This window comes from Colius striatus, chromosome 4 (genome assembly GCF_028858725.1).
Source record: "Colius striatus isolate bColStr4 chromosome 4, bColStr4.1.hap1, whole genome shotgun sequence".
Classification (NCBI taxonomy): domain Eukaryota; kingdom Metazoa; phylum Chordata; class Aves; order Coliiformes; family Coliidae; genus Colius; species Colius striatus.
In genome coordinates, this window is record NC_084762.1 from 19,367,099 (window position 1) to 19,390,090 (window position 22,992).

The 22,992-nt window shown below is 38.6% G+C and overlaps 1 protein-coding gene across 12 annotated transcripts in view; it reads right to left on the reverse strand.

Annotated features, from left to right (window-relative positions):
• The window catches only part of LYRM4 (LYR motif containing 4), a 96,289-nt gene that overhangs the window by 47,466 nt on the left and 25,831 nt on the right, over positions 1–22,992 (reverse strand). For 2 of the 12 annotated variants that reach the window (XR_009818666.1, XR_009818668.1), the window contains exons 3-6: positions 22,014–22,132; positions 17,784–17,898; positions 17,405–17,535; positions 16,229–16,356 (exon numbers count right to left, since the gene is read on the reverse strand). The exons of 4 other annotated variants lie outside the window; for them this stretch is intronic. The gene's annotated coding sequence lies outside the window, so the exon portion shown is untranslated. Of the gene's footprint in view, positions 1–9,909; positions 9,988–16,228; positions 16,357–17,404; positions 17,536–17,783; positions 17,899–22,013; positions 22,133–22,992 lie in introns of those variants that run through there. 6 more of the 12 variants (XR_009818667.1, XR_009818670.1, XR_009818669.1 and 3 more) reach the window with 6 other exon arrangements.

The following is a 22,992-nucleotide window of genomic DNA, read 5'->3' on the forward strand; positions in this document are numbered from 1 at the left end:
TCAACTTCTACATGAAGTCCAGTCTTGCAAAGGTATGTGCAAGTGAAACAACAAATGCTGAACTTCTGGTTCATATAAAATTCTACAAAAATAAAGAATAAAATATTACTCAGTATTAAAGAACCAGAAGTCCCCCGCCGTGTGTCTGCAATAATCTGGCCAAAATCTTTTTGCATTTGGTACTTTTCTACGATAATCCGGAAATTAATTATCAATGGTCACAAGTTTTTAGAATATTTTGCAAGGTGCCCAGTCCTTATTAGGGTTTTCATTCCCAGAACCTTAATGCGATGTAGTGGTTTTGCCTGGCCAAGTTTTTTGTAGCGATGGGTCTACAGGGGTGGTTTCTTTAAAGAAAGAGTTGCCAGAAGCTTCCTCTGTAGCTCACAGGGTTTGGGCCTATAAATTCTAAGCTGGACCCTGTACCTGACCCAGGCCTGGCCAATTAGTGATGGAGGTAACGCTCCTGTGAATAACATATTTGAGAAGGAGAAGTTGTTTGGCAGTTGCTAAACTGCAGCAGCAACAGGGAGTGAGAATGTGAACACATTTCTACAGATACCCCTGTGGGCTTCAGGTGGATCCCTGCTCCACTGTGGCTGTCATGGCTGCAGAGACAGGGCCTTCTTTACCACAGTCTTCATCACAAGTTGCAGAGGAATCTCTGCTCCAGTACCGGGACACCTCCTCCCCCCTCCTTCTCTACTGTCTGTGGAGATGTTGCTCTCACATTTTCACTCCCTTTTTCCGCTGCTGCAGTTTAGCATTTGCACTACAACTTCTTCCCCTTCTCCAACACATTAATCACAGAGTGGTCACCTCCATCACTAATTGGCCAGGCCTTGGTCAGCAGCGCGTCCATCTTGGAGCCAACCGGCACTGGCCCTGTCAGATACAAGGGAAGATTGTAGCAACTATTTTCCACCTGTGTCACCTCTCGCTACCAAAACCTGGCTAAGCAAAACACTACACGCTCAAAGATATCTTTGAAAGAGATGTGTTCCCACAAGAAAGAGCAAAAACGTAACTCTCTCTTACAATGCCTTTGAAAACTGTGGGGAGAACACATTACCTGTCTTAGCCATTGTTTTCTGAAAGGCTTCTGATTAAAAGAAAGTCTGAGTTATAGTGAATAGTCAAAATGATCAAATACAAGCATTAAGAATTGGTCAAGATCTTACAAAAAACCCCAAATCCACAAAATACTGAAAACAACAATGACAAAACTCCCTTATTTTAGATAGAAAAGATCATCTGACTCTTTCCACAATACTCCTAGAACAGCCAGCTGGATCAGGGCAGACGTGGCTTCATTTTTCAGGACATGCAGCTCTTTGTCCTTCAGAAACCTTCCTTTGACTATAAGCTGCCCTTCTACTTGTTTTTTTTCTTTTCTTTTAAAACTTGGATTGAAGGATAGTAAGGTTTAAAATCATCTGGAGGTAGATGAGCACAAATATGGAACATCCAAATGAAAGAAGAGCACAGTACCTAAATAAGGACATTTAACATATGAGAAGAACTGCAAGAGTATCTCCAGTGGAAATAAAATCTCTGCACACAGTCTTCTTCGTGATGAGCATTGAGTGTACAAAAAGCAAGTGAAATGTTTACATCCTTGTTTGCTTTTTACCCTCTGATTAATCCTGGGATCAACAATCACGCCATGAAACCAAAGATAAAAATCCAGTTGATCATATGATACAAGATAATCTTCCCGTGTCCACTCTAAATGTTACCATTTCCAAATCAGAAATATCCGCAATTGATTCCTTCCAGCTTATTTCCAGACCAAATATTGCTTCAATGGATCTCAGTAACACAGAATTTACATTGTCCCCCTCAACGTGATTTCTACCAACTGCCTTGCTCATCCAACATTATAAAAAAGAAAACGAATAGAAATCTGAAATGTCCACATTATTACTCTGAAGAGACGGCACTGAAAGATTCTTTGTATGATTTGATATCAAGCTCTTTGATATCGGTTCTTCCAAAAATCTTAGATGAGACTGGGAAGTATTTCGTGTTTTTTACTACAAAAGTGTTTTGACCTGATGGGTTCACAATAAGAAGCTGTTCAACATTATTCTTGGGCGACAGAGAATAGTGAAGAGCATAACATTTTTAAGCAACCTGTAAAAATATTACAGGTTAAAATGTCAGGCTGAAACTCCCAAGTCTTTCTACTATCATATTCAAATCTACTGAATTCTTACTTTCTGTGAAATGAAAAGAGATGGAACTTTCTATTACTTACAGCAATGAGAAACATTTTGCCTAGAAATTAAAAACATTGTTAAATTTTTGTCTCCATAATCAAAAAAAAACCCCCAGATGTTAACTCAGTGAGTTTGCTTAACTATTGCATCCATATCCCAACACTGGGATATCCCATGTTGTGTAGTTTGATGTGTGATTGGAATAGCTAGAAGTAAAATTGTTCTGTGGAACTGATTTTTTTTTTTCAAGAGTGGCAGGGTTTTAAAATGTTGTATCTATGCTAGACAGTGTTAAATATGTGCCCTTTGACAGATCTGAAAGCAGACTGATTCACAAGTGCTATTACAATTCGTATAGCACCTAGAAACTTCAGGAGAACAGCAATTCATGGATGTAAATACAAGAACTGGCAAGAATGAGAGCTTTTATTTTTGCTGCTTTATCAAAGTCCTTCAAAGAAACTTACCACTACTTCACAGCTGAGATCCACAGGAGAACTAAGCAAAAGGTCATCTCATCCACAGGAACTTTTCTCTGAATAACTCAAGCCAGATTTTTAGTTCAGTCAAAGAAAAAAAAAAATCACACTAGTGAAGGGACTATCTGAGTATTCACTCGTGTTTCTACAGTTAATACACAAAGCATTATAAATCCAACCTGGATTTTGGAAGACTTCATGTCTCTATGACTGAAAGTTTAGAAAACAAATTCCAGATCCTTCCATCATGTGATACAGATTCTGATCTTTTCAAAGCACTCTCTAACTACTAATTATAGTAAGAACTCTCACATACAAATGCTTCATTATTTAATTTACAAAGCAACAACATGATCATGTCTCACAATGATTCAGAGCAGTGTTAACCTATCTCAGAAGTTGCTAGCTCAAACCACAGCAGGCTTCAGAATCAAGCTTTTTGAAGTGTTTCAGGTCAGTAACATCATTTCATCTCAGGACAATTCTCCTTTAAAGTAGCTGCCCTGCATCTCCGATGCTGGAAATTAGTTCCCTCTGGCAGCAGCAGGAAATATAAATTAAAATGTCTAAGTCGTAACTAAGAAGCAATAAGCAGTTATTGATCAGGAGTGACCTCCTTCCACATCCCTGCATGTTGGCTGAGAGAAACTCCACATGCTGCAGAAGTGTTTTTTTTAATCACTGAAGTTCATCAAAAGTGCTGGCACTGTGGTATACGTCCTACCAGCACCATATGATGCATGGCTAGGGGTAGACATCAATAGCAATTAAAAAGAAGAAATGATGAGCAATAAGAAAGTGGGTGAAACATTATGACTGAAGATCATCATCTGTTGTTTTTTAATTACTGAAATAGACTTAGCACAGGTATGCAAGCAACACTATGGAACATAAAAACTGCCTGCACTCTGTGGGGTAGCTTTGATCAATTCCACTTGCCATGGAGGTTAAAAAGGTTGGCCAAATACAGCTACATGCATTTCAGAACTGGAATTGCCTTTGTGAAGCATATTTTATCGCTTCTCATTTCCAATCAATAGCATGTGGGCAAGAGGACATATCCCACTGTACATATGTTAGCTGAGGATGCAAATAAGCAGCTGAATATCCATGCCAGTAATTTTCTTCTGTACAGAGACTAGCTTGTTCGGCAGCCTTGAATGCCGTGGGAAGAGAACTGTATATGTCTGCATGTGGCTAGAGATAACACAAGAAGTATTCTCTGCATGACATTTTAAATAAGTGGGCCCTGGGGAAAAACAGAGTGCAAGGGCATGATGATGGACCAGGAGGGTGAAGACAAGTGTGAAGCTAGATAGGGTGTAGGAAGCCAGATGTAGATGCCAGGCAGGGGTATTCAGCTATGGCCAGGCTGGTCCTTTGAAACTCCAAAGGCTTATCTACCAGCTATAATGAGGTAGGAGAACATGAGTTATTACGTTGTGTCCACAATTCAGTAAAACATATCTTGCTCCACACCTAAAAAACTGTTGCATCATCACCCCAAAATACCAATCGTGTGATCTAGTTAAAATGTTTTAAAATATCTCTTTTTTTTGTTAACATTTATTAAAAAGGAATAACTACGATATACACAGCTCCTAATGTGCCACCACTACAAACAGAAACTTGACATTTTAGACAGCTGGTCTGACTGGAACCATCATCACAGCACTCTGCATTTGTATTTACTTACTGTACCAATCTACTTCCACTACACTAGTAACAGATCTACCAGGAGCACTCTAGACAGGAATTTGTACTCATACAAGAAACATCACATTAATAATGCTGTTCTGAAAGTCAAATTGCAAAAGAAGATGTGATCAACTACAAGTGCAGGATCCCAGATACATATGCGCCTCTGTGACGAGCTCTGATTTGTCATTTTTATATAACACGTAGGACAGCGAGCATTCAGCATGCACCTAAGAGAAACTTCTTTAGTTGGACATCCATTCCATAAACCTAGCAGCAGAGAAAATGAACTAAACATTGCATGTTTAGGAATATCACCTTTTAAGACTTTATGTCTAATCTAACACATAAAGTTTGGATAAGATTTAAGGAAAAAGAAATACAAGCCCACAGTTATTCTGCAATAGGCAGGACATGCTTTTATTCCCTTTGTTGAAGAGACTCAGGAAAGTATTATTCTAAAAACATGTTAAAATGAGAAAGAAACAGCATTTAAAACAGCTTCACTTACTCCTTAGGGTAGACCTGAGAGGAAGGGGAATAAGCGTGTAGGAAGACAAGTGCTTAAAGAAAGAAATAAAAGCACAGTAGCTGGCACTTCTCTGCAATAACATTATCAGCCTGCTGAGAGCAATTACAATAGCACAGATGACACTTGCTTTATTGTGACCTTCCTGAATTAAATCCGAGGAAAAAAACTTGAGAATCAGCAGGAAATTTCTTAGAAAATTTTAATGCCAACTTAAATTTGATCCAAAGGCCTCGATATTAAAGGTCATATCCTTTACTATGCAGTCGGAAACCTTGGATCTCTGTTCCTACGTTCTACCCTTTCTCGGTTTTCTTTTTTTAAGCGTAGGTCAGACTCTCTCAGCTTCACTGAACTCTGCATTAGAGGTACAACTGCTATTTACATTTTAAACAGCATTAAACAGTAAGTTGAATAAAGAGCTCCAACCTTACTTTAAGTGAAAAGTTGAAAATGAAAGCCAAAATCAAGCAGTACTAAGGAAACTAATATGTTGTATAGCCAGATTTTACCACCTTATGTGGATATACAATTGACTTGTCTGCAGAGTGAGATCTGGGAGTCCTCGTTGACAATAAATTAAACATGAGCCAGCAATGTGCCCTCATGGCCAAGAAGGCCAATGGTATTCTGGGATGCATCAAGAAGAGTGTAGTCAGGTCAAGGGAGGTTCTGCTCCCCCTCTACTCTGCCCTAGTGACACCTCATCTGGAGTTCTGTGTCCAGTCCTGGGCTCATCAGCTCAAGAGGAACAGGAAAGTGCTGGAGAGAGTCCAGCGCAGGGCCACCAAGATGATCAGAGGGCTGAAGCATCTTCCTTATGAGGAAAGGCTGCGGGAACTGGGGCTGTTTAGTCTGGAGGAGACTGAGGGGGGATCTCATTAATATTTATAAGTATATAAATGGTAGGTGTCAGGAGGTTGGGACATCCCTTTTTTCTATAGTATACAGCAACAGGACAAGGGGTAATGGGATGAAGCTGGAACACAACAAGTTCCATTTAAACATAAGAAAAAACTCCTTTACTGTTCAGGTGAGGGAGCCCTGGCACAGGCTGCCCAGGAAGGGAGTGGGGTCTCCTTCTCTGGAGGGCTTCAAGACCTGCCTGGATGCATTCCTGTCTGACCTGATCTAGCTGGACCTGCTTTGGCATGGGGGTTGGACTGGATGATCTCTAAAGGTCCCTTCCAACTTCTACCATTCTATGATTCTATGATCTTCGCTCAATTATCTGCCACTACTTTCAGACCAACAGTCATCGTGCCAGGGCAGTCAAGTATGAATTGACTACTGACTTGCACAGAATGGCAAAAGTTGGATAGTGTTTATAAAAAACAAACTCTTAACTTTACATCACTGTAAACCTTTGAAATTGCAATTACCATCACCAAAGTCAGCTGAGCTTCAAAGGCTCCTTATTTGTGTGTGCAAGCACAACAGTCTCAACGGTTACTGAGTACTTCTTCAAGCTAGGTGACCCTGCTTCTGCAGAAGGGTTGGACTAGATGATCTCCAAAGGTCCCTTCCAACCCCTACCATTCTATGATTCTACAATTATCCCACTCAGAGCTTTCACCCTTACAACAGGACATTCATAAGGTAGATGTGAAAAATATCAAGTGCACTGTGTAGCTCAGCAATTACTGCCTGAAGGGAGTATTCGCCACAGATTTCAGGGAAGATGGCTAGTGAAGTTACTTTTAGCTGTGTCGTGGTTTGGCCCAGCTAGCACAACAGCACCACGACAGTTTCTTGCTCGATGCCCCCATTCACCCCCACCCTCGTTAAGATGGCGGAGGACCCAGCGAAATGGGAGTAAAAAGATAAGCAAGATTGTTGTGGATTGAGACAAGGGCAGGGAGGGCTCGCTGCCAATTATGGTTCTGGGCAAAACAGACTCTAGTACTCGACTTAGAGAGGAAAGTAGGAAAGTTTATTCTACAAGAAACAGAACAGAATAAAAGCAAAAAGGGAGTAGATGATGAGAAAATTACAACCAGCACTTTAAGATCTCCCTCCCCCATCCCTCCTTTCTTCCCGGGCCCAGCTCACTGCTCCCGATATCTCTACCTCCTCCCCCCACAACAGCTCAGGGGGGCAGGGAGTGGGGGATGTGGTCAGTCTCTCACAGATGGGCTCTGCCGCTTCTGTCTGCTCAGATGAGGATGACTCCTGGCATTCTTCCCCTGCTCCAACACGGGGTTCCTCCCCCGGAACACAGTCCTTAACAAACTTCTCTGGTGTGGGTTGTTCCCAGCAGCTGCTAGGTCCCTCTCTCGGGACAAGGCCTCTTCTGGGCCTAAGTTTAATGAGCTGCTTTGTCGTGGGTTCCTCCCCGCAGTTGCAGCTGTGGATATTGGGTCCCTTCCTCGGGACAAGGCCTCCTCCGGCCATAGTGATAAAGGGCCCCTCCTTCGGGACAAGGCCTCCTCCCTTTCATCACTGACCTTGGAGTCCGCATGGTTGTTTCTCTCACCGTTCCTACTCCTTGCACCACCACCAGCCAGAAGAAGAGAAGAAGGGGCAGAAGAAAGAAAGAAGATGGAGGAAGACACCTCCCCTTCCGGCTTCTTCTTAAAAAGTGATCGTGGAGGCGTCTAATTGGCTCAGCCCCAGAAGTGAGCCTTTTCTGAGCTGGGGAGAGTTGTGAGCAACTTCTTACAGGAGCCATCTTTGCAGCCCCTTCCCCCATACCAGAAAAGGCTGTCATGTCAAACCATGACAAGCTGAAGATTTAGAAAAGAAATAGAAACATAGATGGCTTGTACTTTACCAAAAGATGAAAAGACCACAGGTTCTACTTTTACATCACATTGATTTTTTTCTTCAAATAAGAAACAGTATTAGAAGGAAAAGGCTTGTGTTCTCAATGCTTATGTAATTTTGTAGCTTACATTTTAGTGACTTCCACAGCACCTTGATCTTTTAAGACCCTGTATTAGTCAGTATAAATGTGTGAACACAAGTTTGGATTCTTCCTATCAATCTGCTTAGGTGCTCTCTGAACCTTTTTGAGTTTATGCAAATATACATTAGAGATATTCATTACAATCCTTACTTTCTTAGTTGCCTTTATATTCACATGATTTTGGATGTCTGAGGAAAAGAAAATGGTTAAAAGACAAGTTTTCTGTAACAGGTTCACTTAGATTTCAAAACATATCCCCCCGATTACCTACCTGGTGGCGGCAATTTCAGTCGTCATCAAAAGTACTAGAAAATCTGGCAATTGATACCCTAGTTTCACCTATTGCTTAGGCTATGCTGACATTAAATATATTTTTGGAGGACACTGTATGGAAATCAGCCTTTCTGAACTTAATTGATAGAAGATTTTTCATTCTTCATGCTAAAAGCCAAACTAAATTTAGTTTCATGTGTGTCTCAGGTATCTTAGTAGGTCTGAAACCAAAAGGGCAAATACAATTTGAATGTCACTGAAAGGTCACCACTTCCTAAAGACCAGTGTTCACTTGTTCAGACCCAAACTTAGACATGGATGGAAACAACCATTAGCTCAGAATCTGTGCAGCAGTGTCTGAGCTGACATACCGTATCAGTTGCAACATAGGATGCCTGTTTTGGAAACTAAATATAACACAAGCACCCTACTGTAAAGCTCTCTACACGCAACATGGATGTAGTTAATCTGCCACGCTAAAGAAAGTGTTGATGGGTTTGTCTTCTGAATTGCTTTACCCTTCACAAAGAGACTGATCACACGTCCTTACTTTAATGTGATTTGCTTTGGTAACCACTGTAATTTTGTTCATTAGATAGCTGTGTCTTATCAGTCTTGTCTCATTCAAAAAACAAGAGGCCGAATTTACTACTTCTAACATTTGCAAGAAGTCAACAAAATGGCTGCTAGACTGAAATATTTGATGTTTAAATTCTCTATTCATATAAAAGCTAGTCTTGATATTAGAGTACAGGTAGACATGATTTCTTCAGTCAGTAAGAAGAGGAGAGGAATTACAGAAACAGAATTTTCAATCATGACACTGGGTACGATGGCATCGGGCTTCATACTAATCTGTTAATTGTTTGCCAGACATTTTTCTGTCATAGAAGTTCAAAGAAGTGAAATAAAAACTAAAATTCTATTAACAACAGTTTTCAACTAACAATATCTTATTTGAAAATCACAGAAATGTAGTATTCTAGAGTAGTAAGCTAGAGTACTATGTTAGGATGGAGCTGCAATGAAGAATAAGGCAAGAGAATGGGAATGAGGATATGTCTGATCTTGAATTGCTCCAATGATAGAGAATTTTGTTACCTGCATCAACAGTTGGACATTTAAATCAGTCATTTTGTTTCCTAAGACTGAAACCTTGGTGATTTTTTTACCCCCTTGTCCCCCCAAAAAGGGGTTTGTTATCATCAGGTATATAAACATTCTTTTCCTACTGTTTCAACTGATTAGTCACATTTATCCTTCAGGTCTTCCAACTCCTCACCTGCTATTCTTCCCCAAAATAAGCATTTACCTTTCCAAGTGTATTTTCAACCTAAGCAAATGGTGTCTTCTCTAATTCTATGTAAAACATAATTTAATTCTACAGCATTTCAGATAACAACTAATTTAGTCAACAGTTCCTTTTACAAGTAGTATGGTAAAATTAGGTCCCACACTGTAATATATTAAAATAATTAACTGCATATTATACTTGAGTTTAAAAACATTTATGATCTTTATCTGAATTTTTGCAACTATATGTATGTTTACTTGAAAGATGGTAGGACCTTGAAAGACTGTAGGACTGTTCACCCTTAGGACCTCAGTTTGAAAGACGAGTAAAATTGCAAAAGCCACAAATAGCTGCTTTGCTACATCTCTCTTTTCCTACCCTGGTGTTCACAGTGGCTGTCTCAACTAGAAAACACTGACCAGAGTTAAGTATTTCTTCACTGCTCATATGGCAGTGTTTTTAATTCTTATATTTCTTTGTTGTGGCACATCAAACATGGTAAGACTGATACAAACAATGTGGTCAGCATCCTGACAGCTTTCTGTCCAAGCAGATTTTCTTCTCCACTCTACTGCTACTTGGATCTAAAGGGGACAGAGAAGAGAGCAAGGTAGATGATAAAAGAATATCTACTGGGACAATGTTGTAAAACTTGGAATATCATAGAATCATAGAATGGTAGGATTGGTAATTCCTGCTGTAAACATGTTTTGGGAACCTGGACAAATAGCTTAGTTCCCTATGCATCTACGTATTCAAATATATGTTTAAATTTAAACAGAAGTAGCCCTCTTTATTTCCACCTCAATATCTTAAGGACAGGCATGTGGTGAAACACATGGTTAAAATCAGGCCTTGATCTCCCAGAGCTCACTGTTACTTTATATCTGTAAAAGAGTACCTTTACAGGTAGTACCAGTAATTCTCTCTGCCCTCTGCCTTGTTTGTACAGCTGAGAGCAGGCAAACAGTCCCAGACCTGACAAGTCCCTTGGGATGACACAATAAATATATGTGTACTGTCATAGTCACAAAATTATTAGTAATAAAACTAGCACTTTAAAAATACCTCCCTTTTTTACCCATAAAGCATAACATACATGTGGTAAAGGTATTTTACTGTCAATGGGTTAGTTCTTCAGTATTACTTTACAGCACAACTTTGCATACCAATTTTTTCTCCTCTTCCCCCATGAGTATACATACAAATCATTTAAAAGCAATTTACAACATGTCAAACTGCTTAAGGAGACTTAAAAATGTAATGTATGAAGTTAACCGTTGGCATGATTTATTAGTGAAGTTCCACTGTTGTAACTTGACAATTAAGAAATATTGATAAATGTAAACACATTATTGATGTCAATTAAAACACACAAGATTGATTAACCTCCCAGAGGTATACTGGCACAAGCAGTTAGAGAGTAATCACCCCCAATAAGTATTCACTACTGACAAATGTGCACAGAAATTAGAATGCTGCGAGACAAATAGTACTTCCAATTAAAATTAAGATTATTTGAACACATAACCAAAGCACTGGGTCAACAACAAAACCAACCAAATTACAAACAAGATCTGTATTAACGTGAAAGGCTAAGTGGTGAGGTCACATCATGCTCTCATTAATCATATACTTTGATAAAAATATGGTTAAAAATCACAAAAGCAACTGCTCAGCAAGCAAATTATGCTCCTAGGAGAAAGACTATGAATGTATCATTTAGCTGCCACACTGCAATATTCCTAACTGCTCTGGTGTTGGACAGGACCTTGTTTACAGGATAAACAGCAGATCTTTGTTTCAAAGATGTTTTTATATACATTCCACAGGTGACCAAATTATAGAGGTGAACTCGAAACTCTGCTTTGTAATGGTTCACTTCCTGTAAATCAAATAGCCTAGGAAGGACACTCAGGCAGTCCGTAACTCGAAGAGGGGATGCATATATCTGACATACCCCAGAGAGACTAACAACAGGAATCAGTCAATTTGTGATTTAAATGTGACTGGAAGAGTTTGGACTCCTTTTTTCTTCTTCTTTTTACTTGCTTTCAGAATTAATGTACTGGCATAATGCCTGTCACCAAGATGAAGGGCACTGCAGATATAGCTTTTAATGGCCAAAAAAACCTCAGGTTCACCTCAGAAAGCACAATGCTAAAGACAGCAGCAATGCACCAGTATCAAGGAGACTGCGTAAACACTAATTAAACTTCTCTCTACACTCTTGTCTAGAAAACAGTTTTCCCTGCTTAAACTTCCAAGGGCTGGATCAGACATGCCGATACTGGAGTCTAGCAGCTTTCTTCTCTAAAGCTTGGTCTTCATCACATGGATCAAACACATTTCCCTCAAGTACAAATGGCTTACTACAGAGACACTAGACAGAATCCAAAGTACTACAAAAAAGATAAAATTGAGACATAGCACCTTAATGATTAAGCTTTTTTGTTTGAAAGAGCTTTATATTAAGGCCATAAATATGTTCATTGTCAAAATAAAACTAGATCACTGTGAATTTACCTGGCTGCAAATGGTATTAGTGAGAGACCATGCTTGATGCTACGTTAAACCACAGGAGTAGCTAATGGACCCCTAGAAGATTACAGTACATGCAGACACACAGAGGAATATGAAGAAGGCTTCTTATTTTCACGATTTTTTAATTAGATTTTTATTAAATGACAGTTAACATCGGTGTTTAGAGATAGGTTTCATTTGGTTGAGCAATTTTAAAATAAAAAAACAACTGGTAGCTTTGTGACTGGGATAATTGAGTTTTAGTGACTGAACCAACAGAAGATGTGGGAAGATAACAAGATGGGGAAATAGAAAACACTCTGGAAGCCAGATTCTTGAAGCAAGTAGGATAAACTCTTTGCAGGCTGGCCTTATGCTGAGAATGAAGACGAGGATAAATTCTTTAGGCCTGACAAACTATCTGTGGAAGCAACAAGAAAGGGATCTGATTTAGAGCATCAGGGGAAGATTTTACACACTGTATTGTCAAAGTGCTGAGGGGAGAAGCATGTCCAACTGAAAGGCCAGAGAAAAATTGCAAGTAGCTTAAAGAGGAGTAAAATGCTCCTTCTTCCCTTTATCAGTAATAAAGGAAAAAAATGTAGCTGTAATATGCTGAGAGGCTGATGACTTGAGTATGAGGCCAGAAAACGTCATTAAAACGAGCACTGTACCACAGCTATAGGACTGAGTGACCTGTCTGACAGTGAGGATGTAAACACTAATGTCGTCATCCTGAATTACAGACTGTAGTTCAAGGGCAGCAGAACACAGCCCCGGGGATCTGAGGCACCAGACAAATGTGCCAAAGCTCCTCCTGGAGGGAAGCGTGCCTGCTCAATTGCAATGCTGTTGAACCTGACACTGTCTCCATCCAATAAAGAGAAGAAAACCAGTATGGAAAGTTTTATCAGCAAGGAAATAAAACTCAAACAACAGAATAAAAAGCAGACAACAAACTATGGGGGTTTAAACCAGAGATCACTATTCTAATAACAGCACTGTTGCATTTCTTACTTTTTTCAGAAGTTCTCAAAATAGTAATCTTTCAGTTTCTCACAAGTATCTATACATAAAACTAGTTTACCCCATAGTAACACCACTGAAATGGGATGCCATGTAAGCCCTGACACACATGTCAGGCTTTTACAAGGTTATATGTTTCACTAATGACACACAAAACTGCCACACTTCTTTTCTTCCTAGTCAGTAAAAAAAAGAGATCCTTCACAAATGCTTTGCAGCAGACACCACACAGAAGACAGACACAAGCTGCTCAAAGGTTCATGTACTTCAATGCTGGAAACTCAAGTCTTCAAATCCTTCCTTTACCTGGCACTGCTACAAACCAGACTGGCAGGCATCAACTCAGAACCACATAGATTAGAAATATGGCAGAAGTCATTTGAGCTTATTTCTACCTTCCCTCACTTGACAATATTTTATATTTATACTAGGACACACATGCACTTGCTGTTACTTACCTTGTTTGGATGAGGGCACCCTTAAAGTTTTGTTACAGTAGCCACCCTTAAGAACTGTATTAATTTACACACTGGGCAGATCACAGAATCTTAAGGGTTGGAAGGGACCAGAGCAGGACCACCTAGAGTAAGTCACACAGGAACTCATCCAGATGGGTTTTGAATGTCTCCAGAGAAGGAGACTCCACAACCCATCTGGGCAGCCTGTTCCAGTGCTCCATCACCCTCAGTGAAGAAATTCTTCCTTGTGTTTCTTTGGAGCCTCTTATGTTCCAGCTTGTACCCACTGCCCCTTGTCCTATCATTGGACATCATTGCGAACAGCCTGGCTCCATCCTCCTGTCCTTTACATATTTGCAAACATTAATGAGGTCACCCCTCAGTCTCCTCTTCTCCAAGCTAAAGTGCTCCGGCTCCCTCAGCCTTTGGGACATGCTCCACTCCCTTATCTTTGTGGCGCTGCTTTGTCCTTGTAAAAATAAACACAGGGAAGCAGAAAGCATGAAGGGGCGAGTGGCAGATTTCTCCCTGAAAATGTCAGCTTTCCTTGTTTCTGGAGCTTTCTTTAGCACAGATTGGTTCAAGCAATGTTGCTAACTCCTTAAAGAAACTACTGACCAGTCAGGTTGATAAAACTTACTCTTTTCCACGTGGAAGTTTACACCTAGCATTTATTTGATCAGATATGATGCACTGCCATGCCAAATTTCTCCGTAGAAAGTAAGACCTTCTCCTGTCCTTCAGACCGCCCTCCTCTGTGCACAACAGCAACTGCTCAGAGCTCTGGATGCATTACATAACTACTAATTATTTATGATAAAGCTCCAACCTCACTGCATTAGCCACTAAATATATGTAACAAAAATAATGACAGCTCTTTATGACAGATAAGTAAAGTATTTTAAAAGCATCTGCTAACACTCAACAGTCAAACACATCAAATGCTGTGTTTTACATTAAGACTCTTAAACCAGAAAGACAAAGTTGCATTCTACCTATGAACCACTTTTGCTTGTAGCCTAAAGGTTACTTTCAATCCAGGGTCTACTTTGGTATGTAATATAGCAGGTAGAACCTGGGGCTTGTAAATTACTCAGAAGGACAAATGCAGCAAATCACTTGTGAAAATACAAACTTCATCTCCATCAGAGAGTTAAATGAAAGCCTAAAGGGCAACACCGCTCTGCAGGGGTGTAACCTGGAGAGCCACATCACTTGAAGACAGGTGAAATGTCCATTCAGATGCTAGAAATTAAGCTGATAGGACAGCTCTGGGCTTTCGGCATCTGTTACAATATCACGGATCTCCAAAGTCATCCTACATGCCAAGATGAAAAAGCTATTTGAAAAGGCTGGCCAAAGCAGACCTCACTGCTAACGTGTCCTGCAAAGGGCCAAATTGTGATTCATTGGGTTTCTGTTCAAATTTACCAACCCTTTTTCATAATCACTCCTATTAGATTTTTTTTTTCTTTGTCCCACCTGGGACATCTTTGTCCATCCTCACTGGATATTTACTGGACATAAAATGCATTTACTCTCATACTGGAAAACAAACCAGTATAGCTCTGAATTTAATGCCTCTTCATTTCAATTTCAAGCTTTCTCTTGTTTACTAGAAAAAGATATTATCTATCTTATGTTATACTTTCCTCCAGCTGCATCTGTGTCTTTTTCTGAGTTAAGAGTATGTAAACTTCACATATGCTAAGGTTTTCTGCTGCTTTCTTAATAATTATGCTTCCTAGGCTACTGTTATAAATACACAAATGGATATTTCTCAAGTTGTGTTTTCAAATTGCAGAGAAAGTATGTGCAACTTGAACAGAACAAATAGGATCTAAATGACCTTGAGAAAAAAACAACCTAAAAATACCACTCCAAAGAGCTCTGGAATTAAAAGAAGAAAAAAAAAATCAACAGCAAAATCCCCCACTACCTTCTAAAAACCAAAGTCAGCTGCTGTAAATACAGTGTTTGGCTTTTCCACAAGCTTCCAGCATAAATTTGGAAAATGCATCAAGAACTTGTGATCTGCTAAAGCAATTAAAAACTGGCTATTAGTACTGCGACAGGCTAGGAGTAAGCAAAGTGGTAGAGACTTGTGCCAACTATTTGCTAAATTCTAGATGTCATTGCACAGACAATTCACAGAATCACAGAATGGTGGGGGTTGGAAGGGAACCCTAGAGATCATTCAATCCAACCATCCTACTAAAGCAGGTTCACCCAGATCAGGTCACTCAGGAATGCATCCAGGCAGGTCCTGAAAACCTCCAGAGAAGGAGACTCCACACCCTCCCTGGGCAGCCTGCGTCAGGGCTCCCTCACTCTCACAGCAAAGAAGTTTCTCCTCATGCTCATGTGGAACTTCCCGTGTTCCAGCTTGCGCCCATTACCCCTTGTCCTCTCACTGGGCACCACAGAAAAAAGACTGGCCCCATCCTCTTGACACCCATCCTTCAGGTACTTATAAGCATTGCTAAGGCCCCCTATCAATCTCTTTTTTTTCTCCAGGCTGAACAGTTCTAGGTCTACCATCCTCCTCTCATAACAGAGATGCTCCAGTCCCACCATAATCCTGGCAGCCCTCCGCTGGACTCTCTCCAGAAGTTTCCCATCTCTCCTGAAGTGTGGGGCCCAGAACTAGACACAGCACTCCAGATGTGGCCCCACCAGAGCAGAGGGGGAGGAGAACCTTCCTTGACCATTTAGAATTGTGCAGGTGCTTGATTACCTCCAAAAACTGATACTGTGCAGTGACTTGATAAAACTGTTTTAGTGAGATCTTTATCCACTGTTTGATTATGCCACTCACCCCTTGCTCTTCTGTGAAAGAGGTATCAACTCCTCCCATGCTTTAAGAGACTAAATGAAGTGAGAGGTACAAATAGTTCTCTCTCTGCATAATGTTGGCTTTATCCTGGCTGGAACACGTAGATGTAACTGTAATAAATAGAAATATATGATGCTAGTATAAAACAGCAAACTTCCAAGGACTTTCCTCTAGATTTGAACTGTAAGTCCACAAATGTTTGTAGAGAAATAGGTATTTGCCACTATGAAGCTTAAAAAAAAAACCCATCAAAATTTAAGGAACTTCTGAAGTAAAGTGGTAAATTAATCTGTGATTTTAAAACTTTCTTGCAGTGACAAACTTGATAAGATGAAATCATGTTAGTTCTCCAACTGGCTGCAGCAGGAAAATGTGACTTGTCAATATAATTGACATTCCTGAATAGTAGTGGAGGTGCTGCACCCTTACTCAAGAGTATTTAGAGAACTTTTCCAGCTATTCTTTCCTCTTGCCTCCTAAACTGCTGCTAACATAATTAAATATATAAAAGTATTTTGCTACTTTCTTCATAAAAACTAGACAGAAACATGACTTGCAGCCTGAAACTAAAGTTACTAATCAGAATTTTCATAAGAAACCTCCTCTTGCTAAGGATATTCAATCTACGTTGCTTTGCAGTACAAAGACATTTATGTGTCTTCACACACAGAGAATATTTCCTGAAGGTTGAGAAGTTCCTTGGGACAATCAATTCCAATGTTACTCACAACTATGTAAATTAGTATCAGTCCCTTGAATGCTCAACAATATGCTCAGTCCTGAAGTACACACACCTTGGAGTTTACTAATTTCCCTGCTATTACTGCAAGTCAATCACAAGATTGCCAGAATTGAACTATGGAAAACAGTGGGAGTGTTTGCTGATAAAGCCACAAAGGATGAGCAATAAAGTCAAAGCAAGTGCAGTGAACTAAGGTACTTCTACCTTTTGGGTTCTTTATGAGAAACTATAATTGAAATAGCTTGTCTTGCTAATATTTATTATTTATTTTATTATTCCATTTTTTATTTATTTTTATTATTTTATTATTTATTTTATAAATAAAATATTTATACTATTTTCATTATTAGAAATACTCTTCCTTATGCTGTGTCTCTATTATTATCAGTTCATCATAACAATTGCAGTGTTAGTACCTTCATTCAGCATCATCTCCACTTCCATTCAACTGTAACTGGAATCTATGATACTCCTAAGACACTTGTAATGAATGCCTCAAGAAGGTGCAGTATTTGGCTACATACAGCTGCACTGGCAACTTGGCTCACTAAAAAAAAAGGAAAAGATCCAGAAGAACTGTTCAGTTGTTCTTATTTTGGACAAATTTCAAAACAAGACCACACAAATAATTTTTACTAGAAATGGAAAATATAGAGAAACACAAGAATATGAGGCCAAAATCTCACACTTAAGTATGACATGGTCTTTTATCAAGGCATAGTCATTTAGCATTTCATTATAAGAAATGCAACTGAAGTTACTATAATCAATGAGTACTTGCAAGGATGTACTTACAACATGCTGCCAACACAAAAAAATGCTGTAAATATTCCATATTTATCATTATTAATGGAACCTTTTGTAATAGAGCTGTCATACTTCAAAACCACGTCTTCATTCTTCTACATGTCTGAAAGGAACGGTATGAGAGGTCAAGCCTGAAGAACAAACTCAAACGAAAAAGTTCACCTATTCTCTCAGAAAACCCTGATGACCAGCAAGCTGTAAGCAGATACATATGTCCTGACTAATTGTTCATGATGTGTCTCTTATCTCCCTGATAAAGGTTTGTTCAAACTATGATTTTCATCAGTTTGGATGAAGAGACAAACAAAGGTTGTGAAATATCAAAACTGTTTAACTGACGACTACCATAGCTGTGTGATGTCAAAAATGGTACAATTGATACCACAGACTTCAGAACTGATAGGAAAACCAAAATAATCCTTAGGTGGACAACAAGATGATTGGTAGTTTTGAACTACAACCTAAAACTGAGAAGAAAGTACTGTGAAGGAATACATAAGAGTGAGATGTTTTACAAATTGCAACAGGGATTTAATCAGAGCACAAAGGTCTAATATAGGTTTTGAATTTCACTTTTATATTTTCAGTTAAAAACTTGAGAGACAGCACGCCACAAACAAAAGTAGTGAATGCTTCAAAACACTCAGTATTATCCCATCTTCAAAGCAGCTTTGGTAAGTCTTGGATCTCAACAACAGTAATTCTCCCACCGCTAATACATTCCAGCAGCTATGGAAAGTCACAAATTAAGTCACATTAGCATAGCTGGGTAATGGCTGTTATGATAATCCTCAAAGGACCTCAAGATGTAGCCTCAAAACTTTAAAAAACTTTCCATTTCAAACTTCCTTGTGACAATGCATTTCTCACAACGCCCTTCTTTTCAGGGACAACACAAATTGTGCTGTTTACACAGTATACATGCACAAAAAAATTCTTCCCAAAGTATTGGGAAAAGAATCAGAGTTGTGCTTTCCTTTAGTCAGACTATTTTTAAATTAAAACCAATAACAAGCAGAGGAGGACTACAGCAGAGATTAATGTTCCTCCATGCTTTTCAGCTTTATAAAGCTACTTTTATAACATTCAAGCAAATTGTACAGTGACTGACATGAACAAAATGACAGTAATCTGTCACTATTTCACATTTCTCACTAGGCTGATTCAACTAGTTATTTATGAACCTTACACTTCAGTGGTCACTTTGATGACTAAACCATAAATTAGAATGTAAGTGAATATAAATTTGATTTTAGAGTAACAACAAATTGTCAGCAAAGTGGGATATTACTTAATTTCTATCGACACTCTATGAAAAAGTCAGCAATACCAAGATGTGCTACATCACAATAAACCCCAAACTTAGCAAAAAAATGTACGATACATCCCATGTTTGCTTCAGTGCTTCTGCATTTAAAAATAAAAGCACTTTATATTATGCTTGGATAGTTTTAAATAGAAAGTCTTAATAATGTCAGATGGCTTCATTACTTAGATCTTAAATTAAATAAGGAGCAAGAATGAATTTTTTTTCCACAGAGCGTGATGAAATTTGACAGCAAGTAAATATTAATATGAATTGAGATGCTGAGCTTTTTAATAGCCGTCATGAAAAGCTTATTTTTAAGACAGTGTTGTTATTTTTCCAATATTTGTCTTTTGCTTTACAGTTGAAAGTGAAATAACATTGAAACATCACAGAAATTCTAATAACAGTTATGAACTGTTTGGAAAAACTGTGTTTTTGTGGGGGGATGACTCTGATTAAAAGTAATTCTTATTTCCCAAACATCAAATCTTGTAGGAACTTGTGTAAAAAAAAAAATCTTTATAAACAAATTCTCATATATCAGATTATTTCCTGTTAAAAAGTTCCAATGCCTATTATGTTACTATGTGTGTTACTGTCTGTCCCACAAACTTACAACACATATATCCTTCCAAAACTGAATGCAGCATGATTATACTTTGGAAAATTTCTAGAAGTGTGAGGTCTAAGAAATACTTCAACATAAGTTTCACTATTTCAGCTGTGTTAAAAATGGGAAGTTGTGTCACTTTAATATTCCCTACTTTTAAAGTATATTTTCCCTAAAATTCTTATATGGGATTATATCAAAACGTGATCCAATTCAAAACTACTTTTGCAGTTTGGTTTCACATGTGGGAGAAACCCCTTAAAAACAAAACAAACAAGTAATCAAAACCCTGCAGGTTTAGGAATAAACTGAGCCCATTCTGAATTATTCTGGCACACACCAGTGACAAAAATGCCCTCCAAGTAACAAACGCATAACAGAAAGATAGGAAAATTCAAGCAGTGCTGTTCCAAGGAACTACAACCCTACATGCCCTTTTTGCTTTGGAACATCTTCCCAGATGAAAAATTCACATCTACATTTAAAACATTTTAAAGTAAGATTTATGTATTAGACGGTGGAGCAAACTGTGGTTCTCAGGGATGTCTCTCAATCTTGAGTCAAGAAAGATTTCTTATAGCATTTCTTTGCCATTACTATCAAGTGGCAAAATGGAAAGCAAAATAGTAGAAAAGGAGCAGATTAAGATGGTTCTGCTGATGTAATGAAAAAAGCAGAATCCATGCTAAGAGAAAGTAACACATCTTGTGTAGCCTTTTGTTGCTGACATTTTCTTGAATGAAGAACTAAAAGTACAGCACTTTAAAATACAGACTGGTATGTGAAACAGTTGCTTATACAAAAACATCCAGGGTTGGTAGAGATATTTGTATATGTATAGGCACATGTGTGATCAAAATATTCACTAGCAACCAACGAATGCAAAATGTCCTTAAGCCTAACTACTCCTTCACAAAGAACAGCAAGTGAGTATACCACTCAGAGATTAGCCAAGCCTGCCTGCTCTTCCTACTCTTTCCAAGGCAGCTGAAAGAACTATTTAATGCTGAAAGAAAACCTCATAAAAGGTGCCACATTGGACTCACAACCTAGAAGGAAAAGAGTTTTTCCTCTCAAGAGTCTGTTTTAGAGAAATGGTGTCTTTTTTCAGAGTCTACAGTAACAAGGTAATCTGGGTGTTCACAGGACTTGGACAGGAGAGAGAAGTTTTATTTTGAAATCTGTCCCAGACTCATTATAATGAGTCAGTAGTACCATGTTTCCTCAAAAGAAAAGCTGGAAAAGTTTTAATTAGCATCTGACTTAGAAGTGCATTTTACTGTTTAGACTCATAGAATCAGCATGAGCCAAATCCTGACCACATCAAATCAAGGCACTCCAAACTAAGGTATCAGAAATCAGCATCCTGAGTTGAGAATCCCAGATACATATCTGTAACATGGGAACAATATTTCCCACCTATTTCAAGTGCTTTGACACCTGGAAATCAAATTCTTTTCAGAAAAAAAGACTTGTGTGGAGTCCTAGTTAAGATATTTTAAAATAAAAATAAATTTAGTACACTTCAGCCACCCATTTCATGGCAAAACAGTTACCGTGGTAGCCTCACTAATATTTTCCTGACTTATCAAAAATATAATGCTTACATTCTTTCTTACAACCATTACAGAGCACTTTCTGACAAGCTGACAGGAATTTATCATAGCTTTAATCCAGAAGAGATATTCTGTATCATTTTAGTATGGGTGATCCCATGACCACAGATGGTTACTTTTTTAAGGCGTATTTCTGTAAGTGGCAAAATCTGACCCTGTGCATTCTTATCTTCTGTCATCTCCTGTGATGGATGCACTCCTCGTGTTTGAACTGATCGAACTTTGGTCCAGGCAGATGCTCAGCAAGTAGGCCTAATGAAAGTTAATCCTATTGTGTGAGGCTCTCAGTGAGAACTCAGCAACAAATCCCAAAAATTACCCAGTTTGGCTGGAAACTGTGCTGATAAGAGGCCAAAACAACTGTAACGCAGCAAAAAATTTGACTACAGATCAATTGATTTAGGCTATATGTATCTGCAGCCATGAGGGGCTGTTGAGCTCTGCCTGCACAGCAGCTGACTGCATGGCACTGACTTCCTCAGTAGGGACACCTCTCAAGGTTGAGAGATCCCTTCCCTGCATGCAACATTTAAGACACGTATAGTAAGCTTAAGAGATAATCTTTATAACCCATACTAACTTTAAGAGTAGTAAATAGTAGGGTATTGACTGCTAATACACCTGTCCTTTAAAAATACTTAAAATACCTAAATTTACTGATTAGAACTCAAGAAATTAACTACCAGCTCAAAACTGAGTGATGTCTGATTCTTCTCTTGTGACATCCTCTCCTTCATTGTCTTCTCCAGCCTCTAATACCTCCCTGAAGAATATTGGATATCAAGGCTCTCCAACATAAAACCTCAAAAAGAAGAGTGGAAAATGTTGCCCATCATCTACAGATATGAGAAAAAAGAATCCAACATTTAAATGTAATTACATTGAATCAATCTACTTTGAATGGCTTCTTCGAGAAACACTTTTAAAATACAAAAATAGGAGTATTTGGGTTAAAAAAAAACATTGCAAAGCTATGGTAGCACAAAAAAAAAAAGCCCTGTTCCTGGAAGAAGAAATTAATAAGAAATACTTAAACTTGCCCCAAAACATTCATTCTTAATTGGCAAATGAAAGGGCCCAGCTTTCTACAAAAATAAGAATAACAGACCTACTGGTTGTCAAAAGATTCATGTTAAAATTGCCCATGAAGGAATCAGTGCATATATTTATTTGATATTTAATAAAAGTACTACTGAACTCTGACTGGGGGCATTAAGTGCAGATTTTGCAAGGAGGAACAACTTCAGTATTGCAAGTGCCCTTAGAAAGTTTAGATGTAGAACATTGCTTTCATCAAATTTCCAGTGGTCACTGTAGACAGACAGTGGGTATGTATGAGAAGTAATAAAATATCTAAAGTTCAACAAAGTATAGTTTATATTTAAATAATACAGTAACCAGTGGCAGGAAAGGGATGCTATGAATGCTATTCAGACAAGAGCAGAGAAAAATATTGCTAGCAACTCAGCTTTTCCCAAAGAAAAATCTATCACCCTGCTTAGACACAATTTAGCATTTACTTGACTCACTTTAGGATTTTCTTGTTCTGATGCTGTTCCAACACTGTATCTGAAGATAGGCAATAACAAATACAGAAGGGCAAGACTATTTGGAGTGAGTGTCATAGCCACTCTAAACCCATAATGGGAGGAGGAAAGGAAT